The 15,345-nt window shown below is 39.0% G+C and overlaps 1 protein-coding gene across 6 annotated transcripts in view; it reads left to right on the plus strand.

Annotated features, from left to right (window-relative positions):
* ORC5 (origin recognition complex subunit 5) overlaps window positions 1-15,345 on the plus strand; it is a 92,154-nt gene that overhangs the window by 68,093 nt on the left and 8,716 nt on the right. The gene's annotated exons all lie outside the window — the stretch shown is intronic.

Genomic DNA, 15,345 nt, shown 5'->3' on the forward strand with positions numbered 1-15,345 from the left:
TTGTGTGTGTCTCTGCATGTAGGCCCAAGCTTGTTCCAGAATTTTATAATCCACTTTTTGGTAGAATGGTTTGTGTGTGTCTCTGCATGTAGGCCCAAGCTTGTTCCAGAATTTTATAATCCACTTTTTGGTAGAATGGTTTACAACAACAGAACGAAACAGCATGCATGTAATTTAGTGGAAAAATCAATGTCTGGAAACTCTACAACAGCCAGTAAAACAAACAAAATTTAAAAACAACATTAACCACAAAATATCTACCCAAATAAACAGATGCTTAAAAGCCCAAGCATGAATCCAAAAAATTTAAGCAGGTAGTTGATTCTGTAATTTGGGAACTGATATTGAAAACGCCTGTTTTCAAGTTACCATTGATCTAATTGATGTCATGGTTGCCCTAATACTTGGGCACAGCAAGCAAAAGACACTCATGAAATCTTGAGTCGGTTTGCAGCAGCAAAAGCTGCTCTTCCTTTTTTTGGACAGGGTGCCACTCTATTCTGCTTTGGTCAGGCCTCACCTAGAATACTGTGTCCAGGTCTGGGCACCACAATTCAAAAAAGATGTTGAGAAACTAGAGCGTGTCCAAAGGAGGGCGACTAAAATGGTGAAGGGTCTGGAAACCATGCCCTATGAGGAACGACTTAGGGATCTGGGGATGTTATCCTGGAGAGAAGGTTAAGAGGTGATGTGATAGCCTTGTTTAAATATTTGAAGGGATGTCATATTGAGGAGGGAGTAAGCTTGTTTTCTGCTACTCCAGAGAATAGAACCCGGAACAATGGATGCAAGCTACAGGAAAAAATTCCATCTCAACATTAGGAGGAACTTCCTAACAGTAAGGGCTCTTTGACAATGGAACACACTCCCTCAGAGTGTGGTGGAGTCTCCTTCCTTGGAGGTCTTTAAACAGAGGCTGGATGGCCATCTGTCAAGGATGCTTTGATTAAGAGTTCCTGCATGGCAGGGGGTTGGACTGGCTGGCCCTTGTGGTCTCTTCCAACTCTATGATTCTATGACTCTGTAGCTCTCACAGCTGCCCAAGGAAGAAGCATTTAAAACAGAGACAGTGTTCTTGAATTTCAGAGACCAGAGGCTCCTAGTTGCTGGTAGACCCATCCATACTTCCTCAGCCCTATGTGTATATTGCCGCTAGTATTCCATTTATTTGTGTCTTCCAGCACTGTGATTTTTGCCATAATAATTACTATTATCGAACACAATAGTAACATTGAAGAAAGGTTCTGCAAACAAGCTATTACTTGATTGAAAACTTCATTATCTTTAATTGTGGGCTTTTGAACTACATATAACTAAACTGATTGTATTTAGAGTATAATCACAGTAGCCAGAGAAAAGGACTTTGTAAGGATTATTTCCATCTTAACTTTCCCCCTCCATAGAATAGTTCAGACATTTTAAACCATCTAAAAAACCGCTGAAAAGAAAAAGAACTGGGGTTTCCCAATTCAAATGAAATCACCATCTCATTCAAATACTAATCATGATAGTGTTCAGTCACCATGCTGAATTGCTGTGTGAGAAGAACTTTTATCGGCCCTCTGCAGTTCCTTTTCTGCAGCTTTACTCCAACTTACAGATAATGTAGATGCATAAAAAAAGATGTGATTTACAAATATTTACAATACAAGGGAGGCTTACACAAACACAGGTTTTACTTAATGTTGTTCAGGTATCATGATGCTTTACTAAAAAAATGCAAGAGAGAAAGCTTTGCACATGGGTTTAAACAGTAGAAAGAAAGGAAGTTGTAATTTAATGTATTCTGATTAATGTGCACAAAAAAGGTTTACATGCAGGAGCTTAAACAATAAAAGCATCACTCTTGTTTGTATATAAGCAGCTTCATTCATTACAACGCTTTCTGTCTGCTCTTTCCCTTCATTCATATGGATGAATGTTGAGAGAAACATTAGTGATCTCCTGGGCAGTAGATTCACCAGAGTATAAGAAGAGAGAACGCTGAGTACCTACATAAAAGAGGGTTTTAGTGTGTATCTTTTTTCCCCTCATTTTTCTGGGAATTGTGAAATTCTGTCTTCTACACTAAGCAGAAAGTCTTCACGTTGGGTAGCCTGGTACATAGAGACAACCAGCATTTCCACAATTATAATAATTTTTTTCAATTGCCTTTAAGTACAACTTCAGGTACTACTAATGCACTAACATGTATGATATGGTATGGTATGGGAACACATGAATGAAGAATGAAAATTGAGTAAAGTTAAAGGCAAAGACCTAAGAAAAGAAAGAATTAGAAAATATCCTAAAGAGTAAAGATATACAACTGATCGTGGAATTTAGAATCATACAAGCCACTGTATTTCCCATTACCATGTATGGATGTGAGAGGTGAAGAAAGCGGATAAGAGGAAAAGCAGTTTATTTGAGATGTGGTGCCAGAGAAGAATGCTGAGGATACCGTGGACAGCCAAAAAGATAAACATGTGGGTCCTAGAACAGCTCAAGCCGGAAATCTCCCTGGAAGCCAAGATGATTAAATTGAGGCTGTTGTACTTTGGCCACATTTTGAGAAGGCATGACTAATTAGAAAAGACAATAATGCTAGGAAAGGTGGAGGGAAGTGGAAAGAGAGGAAGGCTGCATGTTAAATGGATGGACTATATTAAAGAGGTCATGGGTATGAATTTGCAGGACCTAAACAGAGCAATGGAGGATAGGAAGTCTTGGAGATGTGTCATCTGCAGGGTCAGCATGAGTTGGAATCAACTCAAAGATGGTTAACAACAACAGAGGCAAAAAAAGACACAAACGTACATGGGTGTACGCAGGAGGGATGTAGAAATGTTGTAGAAATGCCAGGTGCTGTGGCATTACCAAAATGAAGCAGAGAAGGGCATGAGCCATAATAGAGATAGGAAATCACAGGGAGTCTCGTGTGTGTGTGTGTTAAAAATAGTTAAGTAAGAAATTTAAGAGAGAGATGTCTGCTGTGAATCATGCAAACATATAAGTAGGTGCAGAATATGAATTGATATGAGTTAATGCTAGCTACCTGAAGATATTATAAAAACTGGGACTATTTCCAATTTTTTATGAGTTAAGATATAGTATGGAAAGGGCAAAGTTCATTAATAAGTGAAGAGAGGGACTAAATGAATAATGATTTTGAAATGACTGTGACTTTAGTACAGATTTTTTAGCAGTAATACTTTATATGAGACAAAATAAATTAGTGATTAACCTTACCTTTTCCATGTGTGCAACTTCCACACACCAGTGACGCTTAGAAAAGGGTTCCCAATAAAAGGGACTTTATTTGATCATATTGCACAGGGGTGATTTGCAGTGGAAATGCGGATTAAGAGAAGAAGAAAGAAAATGGGTTATCTAACTACAGCCCCCTCTAACCTTGCTATGTGCTCCTTTAAGTCATTCGCTTCAAGGGTATTTAAAGCTTTTCATCTATGGAACCTGAATGCTGACTAAAATAATGTTTACCTGCGGTATTTATGTCCATGTGAGAATAGCAAGTGATTCTTTATTATTTCCAAGGACTGCAGAATCCTCATTTGGGAATAGTGATGCAGTTTGTAGTGGTCCTCGTGTGATGAGGCATATTTTGGTGGCACTAATGGAAAGAAGCCATAGAAGTGGAATAGGCCTAGTGTCAAAGCTTAGTTCCAGGCTTGATCTGAAGGCACATGACACAGTTAAGGTACATGGCCTGGATCTGACCAGTGTCTCAGTGTGAGACCTTCCTAGAATCTAGCCTGTATGCTGCCATAGTATCTATAGAGGCAAGACAATATGTGAATGCCATAAAACATATTGGATACAACATGTCCATGCACATAACTTTTACCAACTGGAGCTAAAATTTTAAGTTGCTGGACAGAGTTGTGTTCGTATACTTGGGGACAACAACTTGTCTGCAATTACATCTTCTCTCTACTCCCTTTGCCTTGTCTCGTGCACCTTTAAGCAGAGAGGAAACTAAATTGCAGAGAAATAAAAGGCCTTCCTCCGTTGCCATTGTTTAATCTGTCTGCCTCCCAGCTACTAGACATGAAAGGTACATGACATAAACTGCAAAGTGGAGCTGCAGAAAAAGGAAGGCTGAGTTGGCCCCTCCAGTCTGCACTCCTTCCTTGTGACACATGTTGGGGTTGACAGACTGGATATTTTCCAATCCTCATTAAAGTGGTGTTCTTTTTATTAGACTAAATTAGCATAGATTAATTTAAGTATGCAAGGTTTTGAGTTACATGGAAGGCTCCATGTAATTTTAAAGTTTTGCTTTACTGGCAGAGCTTAGCCTTTATACAGACACACACACACACCTGCAAACACCTATCTTTATCAGGCTTTTAAATTTGTGAGAACCCTTGCCAACAAATGTGAGAATAATCTATATATTTTAAATCTATTCGGTTTTTAAAGAAGCAGCCCTCCTCCCCCACATGCTAAGCATAAGTTTGGTTTGCCACAGACTAAAGGAAATGGTCTTTTATGTGAGCTTAATTTGTGCAAGCATCATTGAATTTATTTCCATGAGACTAGTTTTGTACATTGTGTCTGAAATGTGTTTTCAAAATGACATCTGGTTTTCAAACTGCTTTTGTTACATACTAGTGGTTTTAACATCTGTATGAGTTTAAGTACAAGCAGCAGTGGGTTTTGAACAAGTGCAGCCAAAAAATCTTAATGTTGAGCTACTTAAAAAGAAACAGTAAAGGCTGTGTAAGAATTATTCTGTAACAACTAATAATTTTAATATGATGTAGAATGATTTCAACACTAAAAGCCATTACAATAATACTTACAATTAAACAAGTTACAGTTAGCCTGGAATGCTCAGCATCATGTTATAATTAACCCTTTAAAATGTTCCTTCCCTTTTGCGTTAAGCAAGCATATAACATGAATACTACAGGGTGGTTTTTATTTAGAAGCCATTTCACTAAATGTGGACCCACTTGAATCACTTATTATTTTCTTGCTGGCTGTTCTCAAAGTTATCTTTCCTAGGGTGTTTGGGCTTATATGATACACGCCTTAATTCATTTGCTTCTGTTATTTGGAGCTAAGAGATCTACAGGGATATTTGGTGCAGTCCCATCTTGCTTGCTCCAGCTTTCTAGTTTTTCCATGCTTCTTTCTGGATTTTACAACAACAACAGTGATTGTCCCTTCTGTGTGTACCCAGTGTGCCACAGCCATTTGTTAGAAATAGCTACTTTATTTTCACAGTTCACTCATGCTTACAACTGTATACCATTATTTATAGGTTTTCCCATCATGAGTTATATATAGAACTCATGTAGTCCCAGACTCACAAGATCATTTTACAGTTGGCCCTCCATATCCATGGATTCCTTATCCATGGACTCAACCATGCACAGGTTGAAAATATTCCAAAAAGATATAAATTCCAAAAAGGAAACTTTGATTTTGCCATTTTATATAAGGAATACAGGGTGACCAGATCTTATTACTGCAAAGGAGGACAAGACACCACAAAATGTAGGCCATTCAAGAAAAATGGAGTACATTGCAACATAAAAGCTAAAAACACTTACATAAATACAAAGTCATGCTTCTTAGTCATGTTCAAAATGGGGGACATTTTGAAATTCCTCTTGGATAGAAGGTTGAAATGTAGGACATATCCTGGGAAAAGAAGATATCTGGTCATCCTGAGGGGATACGATTTCACTGTGTTATTGTATTTAGTAGGACTTGAGCATCCACAGATTTTGATATCTACAGCGAAAGGAAGGGAGTGTCCTGGAAACAAACACCAGTGGATACCAAGGGCTCACTGTACCATCATACTGCAAGATCTGGAATAGTTGCCAGCTACTTTCTGGCAACTGTTTCACAATCCAAGGTTCTGTTTTTAATCTTTGAAGCTCTCTATAGCTTGGGTTTTAGCTATTTTAGAATCCTGGCTTACTGTGAATGAGGCAGCATTCTGGTGCTTACTGCTTTGAGTCTGCTTTGGAGTTGCTGTCTGTTTTGGTTTTCCGCCCATTTAGTGTTCAGCTTGATAAGCTCATACCCTGTTCCATGAAGCAGGAGTGTCTTGATTCAATGCTCTTGTCATTTCTACAAGGCAGTAGCTTTCTGTGACAGAGCCATGGCAATTATTGTAGTTTCTCAGTGATTTGTAAATTCAGACATAACGGCCAATCAGAGTCAGCATATAGAAGGAATTAAAATTTGTAAATTTCATTCCTACATGCAACAGTGAATAATTTTGATATTTTTCTCCCTGCTGTGAGAAGATCTTGAAACTGCATAGTTTTTGAGGATTATTGTTGGGACTTACTCTGCACAAACTGTGCTCCATGGCGTGGGGGCTTTCTACACAAGGATGTTGCTTTCTGTGCATAAACTGGCATCCCTGCACTGAAAATTTTCTTCTCTCTCACACAGACATACATACAAAATACCCAACATGTTTTATCTTGCAGAAAAAATTCTATACTGGGAAAATTCTTATTGTGAGGATATTATTTCACTATTTCAACAAGTCACTCATTAGAGGCACAGCTCTCAGTATCTTCTACATTAATGCAAACTGAATAGTTTAACTTTGCTGAGGTTTCTCACCATCACACTACTGCAACATGAAGAACCCACTCTTTCACAAGCTGCAGCTAGCTCTGTTGGCTACCTTTTGATTTTTGTTTTGAGCCTCTGAATTTTTTCAGAATAAATTTTCAAAAATAGCCCAGTCTAGACTCTTACATATAGCCCAGTGTGGTTGCTGGCATGGTGGTAATAACAACACTTGTGCTACAAAATGTGCACGTCAGTAATTCAGCTTGGTCATGTGAGTACTACATCTCTGTATTGTGGAACAAATGTAATTTTCAAAGTTTCAAATCTAGCAGTGAAAGGGGATGTCTGAAACAAAGTTACAGCCTGGAAATCTCTAGCATACAGGATACTGTCCCTTTAAGGCTAGTTATACCACTCCAATAGAGGGTCACCTTCTTGTAGGTGAGGGGGGATTTTTGGAGCCCCAGGAGGAGAGCTTGCAGCAGGAGTCATTTTGTGTGCATGCATGTCCTGAACTTAATCAAGAATATAGGTCAGCCCTGCCTAACTACAGATTTTTTTTATCCATGAATGCAACCTTTCATAGCTTGAAAATATTTTTTTAAAAATATAAATTCCAATAAGCAAATCTTATTTTATATAATGGAAACCATTGAACATCCACAGATTTTTGTATCCACAGGGGGGGGCTGGAATCAAACCCCAATGGATACCAAGGGTCCATTGTACACTTCTGTGAAAGACAATATTTGAAAGAGCTCTGCCTAAGTTCTTTTGTATACCATTGGTGTCTGCACTGACCCTGCCACTTTAGTCCTTAGAATTCTTGAGACTTCATTTTAATTTTTAATTACAAGTATAAGAGAAATATTGAGGTGAAATTAAATTTCACCATGCAATTGTGCGAGAATGAGACTCCTTCCTGGTAATAAAAAAGTAAATGTTTTGTGTATGAAACAGAACAGATATTAATTTGAGGCTTGAGGTGATCGTTTAAAATCTTGGTATGCATTCATTCTAGTAAAGAAAAGGTTAAGTGAATTATTTTTGCAGCTTTGGTCACATTTAAGCTGGGTGCAAAATATAATGTCTGGAGGTTAGAAGAGAGGTGCCTATTTATTAGTTAGACTTGTAGCCCCACTGTAAGACAGTTCAAACAAATGAAAGAAATGCAAAATATTTCTGGTGTCTGGACAGAAATAGAGATAAGATTGGTCAGGCAGGCTTATATGGTCCAGGTCAAATAGCCCCAGTTTGTTTCCTTGTTTTAATAAGGAGAGATGGAACATGGAAGGCTGCAAGACAAGATTCTGTCGTACTGTACACATGCTAGTCATCCTGTCACGCAAAGAACTCCAGGCTCACCAGGAAGAGTTCAAGGAGTGAGTGGGTATCTCTAAACAAGGTAATTATAACAGTTCGATAGTACTTTAACTATTGTGGCTCTACCTTTTGGAAACCTGTGATTTGTAGTTTTGTAAGATAGGTAGAATTCTCTGCTAGGAAGCTGTAATGCTATATTACATTGGAGTAGATTAGAGCATTCTAGCTTCCTCACCAGACTACAAATCCCAGTTTTCCATAGAATGAAGCCATGAAAGTTAAAGTGCTATCAAATTGCTATAATTCTGCAGTTTGGATACACCCAGTAAGCACCACCAAAGATAGCAAAGTGTGAATTCAGAAGAGGTATTCAAGAGGGACACACCTGCATCACTACTTTTCCTGGAAGAAAAATGAAGCAAATATTTGATTTGGTCCTAGAACAAGGTAGGAATTTTACCCTGTGCATGTGGTAATGCCTACACATGGCTGCATCTTTGTATACAGATGCCTAGGTTATTGTAGGGGGCAGCAAGTGCTCTCCAAATATTACACCTGCCTTAGGTCCAGTAAACATTCTAAGTGGTCCTACAGAGCTGTTTACAGTGAGAAGAGGGTGCTGAAGGCACTTCTTTCGCAGGGCTCTATTTATTTGACAGCGCATCTGAACCAAAAACAAAGGTTACATTAAGTTTGGTAGACATATGTAATTGACTATCTTAAATAATAGCTTCTGCTTTTGAAGAAATGCTTATTCAGATTGTTTCTTCAGTACCTGAACAGACTTTTTTCTCGTACTTATTCTTCCATTTACACTCAACAATGAACCGGAACAGACTGACTCTAAAAGCTGACTTCCCGGTGGCTTGGGGGCCTAGTGTTTAGACAGCACACATACCCCTCAAGACATCTTGAAGCCGTCCGGCTGCCCAGATGTGGGTGGCTTCATGATACTCCAGAGACATGTTGTTTACACACTGCACACTGCTGGAGCATCCTGAAGCCACCAAGGGGCCATGGCAGAATGGGAAAAGGCGGCGTTTTGCCATCTGAAAAAGGAGTGGATCTTTTTTGGCTGGCTTCAAGGCAGATTGGGACCACGGCGTGTGTTTGCTGCGGCCCTAAATTGTCTGTGGAAGGGATGGCTTCAAGCTGCCCTTTCCGCCCATCTGTTTCACCCCAGTGTTGGATTTCTTTGTTGATAATGTGAAACAATGCCCCCTGTTCTCTGTCATTTCCTTTTTAATGGTCTATGTAAACTACAATCACAAGTGAGAATTCAACAACAGCTATGAACCCTGCAAACCATTACACCATCTTCATCATTCATCCCAATACCAATTGGATTCCTCTCAAATTGAGATTTTACCATGAAAGCATCATATACACACAGCACATATAATAATATGTGTGGATATATTGTAGCCATTTTTTCCTCTTGTTTAGAATGTTTTAAAAGTAAACAACATTTATTCTACTTTCAAGTCTTTCCTCATTTGACTAGTGTTCACTCTGTTAATAACAATGAAATACAGTAATATATTGTGTGTGCGCGCACACACACAAGAAATCTTTTGAAAAAAAACCCTTTGGGATTAATTTTCTACTACCAAAGGGCACAGTTAGTTTGTCACTGCATTTATCACGTTACAAATGCAAAACGTCTAATTTCTTTTTAAAAGCCTGTCCAGTCAATTTCCTCATATGCAATAAGGCTGAAAGACCTTTTATGGAATCTCCCCTTTCTTGAAATATGGGCCATGTCTTCCCAGCTTTGAGCAGGGAGTGGAACAAAGGGGAGAGGGATAATGATGGTCCGGAGGCACAGTGTCAAATCACATTCTGCCATCTGGATGGAAAACTTGTATGCAGAGCAGGTAAGAAACAGAAGAGGTAAACCAAAGAGGAGACTGCATTCTGGGCTCCTCTTGCCTATTCCTCTAGTGAGGGGCACAATATTCTCTGTGTCTTTCTGCTCCCTCTTCATTCTCTGTGGTTCACTCCTGTTAATTTTCATTATGAACATGTGATTGCTCACTCTTAATTTTTCAGTCCGTCTGTCATTTTTCCAGTCATCTGAACTGCCTGGGAGTGAGCTGTGCACTTTGGTTTCGTCAAAACTATCTAACTTAAAATTTGTTTGCTACTTTGGATTATTCTCGTGTTTTGTGAATGATTTCCTTTTCCAAAAAGATTATGATAAAATGATCCACAAAACCTCGTAAAGTATTGAGAATAAATAATGAAAACAGCCCAGAGACAGAAGCTCTACTTCACTTGCAGAAAAATTGCTTCAGCTCTCATAACAGCTTATGGAACAAGAATGTGTTTGCAAACTTCATGGGTGCCCTTGTCCAGTATTTCAATCTTCCTTAACGCAGTTTTCCCTTCAACAAATGTGGGTGGTTAAGTATGAAACCAAAACAAAGTAACCAAAAAATCAAAATTTCAAGGGCAAACTACATATTGATGCAGAACCACATAACATTTTTAATCAAAAGAAAAAAAATGAAGGTCTAAAATAAATAGAAGTCACACAAATAGTGTGAATATAATCCATCATGTCTATGCTGATGTCATTTGTGTTGTGGAAAGTTGAAGGTGTCAGTTGAGGAAAGGAAACAGGAATATCTCCCCCACCCCCAAATGCTGTATAGCAATAAAATGTCTGAATTCAGAGCTGCCAGCCAGCCCTGACCCTGAATGCTGTATAGCAAAATAGGGGTGCCAGAATGTAGGTTTTTTAAAAAATGTGCTGTGTGAGCCTCATCAGCACTACAGGGGTTCTCCCTTAGGTTGGCAGCAGTCCTGAATAAAACTACTTATGTAAGTGGTTGGGAATGTGCAGCAGGGTCAGTTGTGGGGTTCCACGTCTGTGTAGTACTATTCACAGTTGTTCCATGACCCATCAGTTTGGAAACAAAATGGGAACACACAAAATTAAGAAAGTGATCCTGTATGCTTTTGGCAGTTCCCAGGATATAGAAAAGAACATAATTTTTAAATTAAAGGAAACAAGAAAATAACATTTAAAACCTCAAAAGGTCTGACAAGAATATGGAATGAATAGCTTTTGGAACCAATGAAATGTTGACTGAGGAATTAAAAAACAGGAAGTGCCAGGGAAGGTAAGATACAGTAGGCATTTCCCTGCTGTTCTGTCAACTGAAAGATAGAGACTAAGCTCAGCAGCTAACATGTGATGAGCTTAAAAAACCTGTCTGTCCTCATTAGAAAGGTTTCAAGAACAGGACACCTTTTTTCCCCTGTGCCACTCCCTTGAAAGCTCTCCAGGCTCTTATATAATAAACTACTTTCTTTTTCCAGCACCTGAAATGGTCTGCATCCCACCCATCTTCCTGGTGCCAGCAGCAGTGAAGACAAGTACTGTACCTCTGTTAGGAGCTGAGGATACGTTGCAATGCTTGTTGCAGCTCCTCACTTGGATTTGCTTGCTGCTAAACATTAAAAGCCAGCAAAAAGCTGTACAGTGTTTCTTGAAATTGTTAAGAGCTAACTGTTTTTTTCTACAGGTTTATATCCTGGATGGGCTAGGAACTTTAGATTCACATAGTTCCCTTGTCTATCTCCCTCATGATGGGTGTTCCTGTGTTCAATTCATACAAGAAATCATGACTCGAATGTATGTCGACTACAGTCTTATGAGAGTATACCAGTTGGTTAAGCCGGTGGACCCAGATAATGACACATCTTCAGTAGCAGATGTGGCATCAATTGGGGTATTCCCCCCCTAATATCTGCTTACTTTCATTTGCTTTCATAGATGATATAAAAAGTTCTCAAAAAATCCTAGTAATTTTGCTCAAATACGTTTACCTCTGTGTGCATGAGAGAGGAAAAACAAGCAGTGTACAAATCATTTTTCATGTGTCAATAGTCTTGAGTTTATAATGAGAGAATTATGAAAATCAGACTCATGGCTAGCACTGCATTGTACCCAGCTAAACAACCTTGTCTTGTCTTTAAGTGACAACCGAAGCCTCTGAATCTGCTCTGCCATGCTATGCTTGAAACATTAATCAGAAATTTCATATCCAGCCTGACGCCATTTTAGATTTATAGCTGGAAAATATGGGGAGCAATTTTATACTACTGACCTTCTGTTCCATTTTACTGCATTCTGGGAAAAGGAGAGGAAATTGGTCACAATTTTTTTGTTAATGCAGAGGCTGGCACATTTGTAATGCAGTGGCAGGGTCACTTTTGAATTCTGAATCCCCCATAATATTTAGATGGGTCCAGCTCCAAGTCATCTAAGCTGGTGTATTTTCTGGGAGCTTTTATGAGCCTCATGCTATTCCTGCTGTGGAATATGACCTATTTCATTGGTAGTCTCTGAGTGTAAGAGGCCAGCTGCAAGCATACCCTGCTAAAATGATTAGCCAATAATGGTGCACTGGGGTGTAAAAGAGCAGTTGTAATAACAGATTACTCCATTACACTTCATCGTTGACTGAATAAGGGCCTGACTGAATGAAGAGCAATTTCCCTCCTTAATGTAGAGAGGTTCATAATATTTTTTTCCTGAATTACCCAACAAAATTTGGGAGGAGTAGAATATCTGTACTGTAAGTTGTTTCTCAGTAACAGTTTGGGTCCATATCCATCTGTTTAGTACTGGAGGAGGCACAAAACTTTAAATGTGTGGAAAAGGTACTGTTTGTAAACACTAGTAACTTGGATTCATAACTGTAAGGAAGCAAAATAGTTTTAAAATGCAAATATCCATTAAAAAATGACATATAGCAAATGCCAGCTCAATACAGTGCGTTCTGCTTTTAGTAAATGTATTTTGAGTGGTTAAATGAGTGGACAATATACAGTAAGTTGTTCCTGGAGCCACTTCATGTAAACAACACTATTTTTATTATGTGGCAATGCTCTTGTGCCTCTTTTGTCATGTTATTGGTATTCTTAATGTATATCCTCAATTCAGAGACAAGATTGGCTAGAGAATCAAAATGAAGCAGAACCGGGGGCAACTGAGAAGCTGCACTTGCGCTGGGGTGTAAAACACATCATTTAACAACACGGAAAGGAGGTCCATGAATTGGCCAGAGAAGGAGCAGCTGCAAGCGATGACTTGTCCCTCGCTTCCAGAAGAAAAACATGTTAGAATTGAGACCAGATAGGCCCCATCTCTCAGCCAGAGAAGAGGCTACTGCTCAGAATGCTTGCTTTCACTTTTTTCTGTCACCATTCCTTTGCCCTTTCATAGATTGTTAGGGTATGATATTTTTCAATTATCTATACAGCATTTAGAAAATATTATGTATGGTGTGCCCGCGTCATATGCGGGCGCCTTTTACATGGCTTTCAGCTTACACTGAAAGCCACATAATGGGGTTACAATGCACAAGTATCATGCATGAGCCTCATTATTTTCACAGTAAATACAACTTCACATTTCGCCTGCATCTATGGTTGGCATCTTCAGAGGGTAGTAGCAGGGAAGTGTGTGGTGTGGGTGTGTGTATATATATATATATACACACATACACACACACACATATACTTGTGTGACCCTTGGTTCAGAGGAACTGATTTACATGTTAATCTGTAAATTAAGACACTTTCACCATTTGGAGTCACAGAGAAGAAGATTTGACTGTGTTTTTGAACCATTTGAACAACATCCACCCAAACATTCAATTCGCAATGGAAAAAGAAAAGGAAGGAACATTACTGTTCTTGGATGTTCTGGTTATCCGCAAACTGAACCAACGATTTGGCCACACGGTTTACAAAAAACCTACACACGTAGACTGATACCTACACAAGAACTCCAACCATCACCTGGGACAAAAAAAAGAGCACAATAAAAACACTGGTAGACCGTGCAAAAAGGATCTGTGAACCCCACTTCCTGGAAAATAAATGTAAGCACCTGAACTCTACAAGCTCATGGTTATTCCAGCTCAGATATCTGAAGGGAAGCCAGACCCAGAAAAAACCACGGGAGTGAAGACAAACAACCACTCAAAGAGAAGGTATTTTTACCATACATAAGAGGAGTCACAGACAGAATAGGGAAATTGATGAGGAAGCACAACCTCCAATTGATCTACAGACTGACCAAGAAAATCCAGCAAACGCTGCACTCAGCAAGGGACAGGAGAGACCTCTCACAGCTTGCAGGAGTTTACTGCATAGAGTGCAATTATGGGCAGGACTACATAGGGATGACTAAATGTACGGTAGCATTCAAACACGAATCAAAGAACACGAGAGACACTGTAGACTGAGCCAGTCAGAAAAATTAACCAACCTAGGCATATAATGCTACTTGAAAACACTGAAATTTTGGACCATGCCAACGACTACTATGTCAGAATGCACAGGGAGGCCACTGAAATCCACAAACACCTGGACATCTTCAAGAGGAAAGAAGGAACACTGAAATTAAACAAAGTTTGGCTACCAGTCCTGAACAACACCAAATCAAGACTCAGTTCGTGCAAATGAACATCACCCAGGGTCAGGGGTTTCCCTGCAGATAATGGATTGCTAATTAAGTGACACAAATCCCCCTCATATATCTTCCCACCCTGAGGCCTTGCCATTAAACAACAGACCATCAACACAGATTAACATGTAAATCTCTTCTTCCCAACCAAGGGTTACAGATATATATATACACACAGACACACACCACACTTCCATGCCACCACTCTCTGAAGATGCCAAATGCAGGTGAAACATCAGGAATAAATTTTTCCAGAACATGGCCACATAGCCCAGAAAACGCACAGAAAAGTATGGACGCCGCTGTGAAAGCTTTTGATTTCATGTTTTTCACCATATCTAAAGAAATGTGCTTCCTGAATTCTGGTTTTAGCACAATTATTATTAGAGGCACTTGTGTTAGAAAAATTACACCCTCTGTATATGACACTGGTTCTTATGTGAAATTATTTTATATTTTGTTATTTAAAAAGTGGAACCAGGACATTTCTGCTGACATGTTACCACATCAGTTCTATGATGACCAGATATGGGTTCTTGTACTATAAATCAGATGATGGTCGGGGAGGAAAAGGGGAGGCCCATTTATTATTTCGTTATTTCATTTATTCTTTGATTGACTTCTCCAAGTCACATGATCTGTTTGCCTGTGAAGCAAAAATGGTACTGCAATTATGTATACTTAGAAAATAAAAAGATCTTGTAGTGCTTTTGAGACTGAGTGAAAGAAGTTGCAGCACAAGCTTTTGTAGATGGATCTGAGGTAGTAGACCAAGTCAGTATAACCTCCTGGATTTGCCACCTATTTGAAACTGCCTTATAGAAGTGGTCAACATCCTAGGAATCTTCACTTAAAAATGCTAGCATTGTCTGCTAAGTGTAGGTACAAGCAAAAATTCACACTTAACTTTAAAAAAATTTCATGTCTTTCAGCTTCTGTCTTAATAAGTTTCATTTTTCTTTTCTACATAGTAAATAAACTTT

This window comes from Sceloporus undulatus, chromosome 5 (genome assembly GCF_019175285.1).
Source record: "Sceloporus undulatus isolate JIND9_A2432 ecotype Alabama chromosome 5, SceUnd_v1.1, whole genome shotgun sequence".
Classification (NCBI taxonomy): Eukaryota; Metazoa; Chordata; class Lepidosauria; order Squamata; family Phrynosomatidae; genus Sceloporus; species Sceloporus undulatus.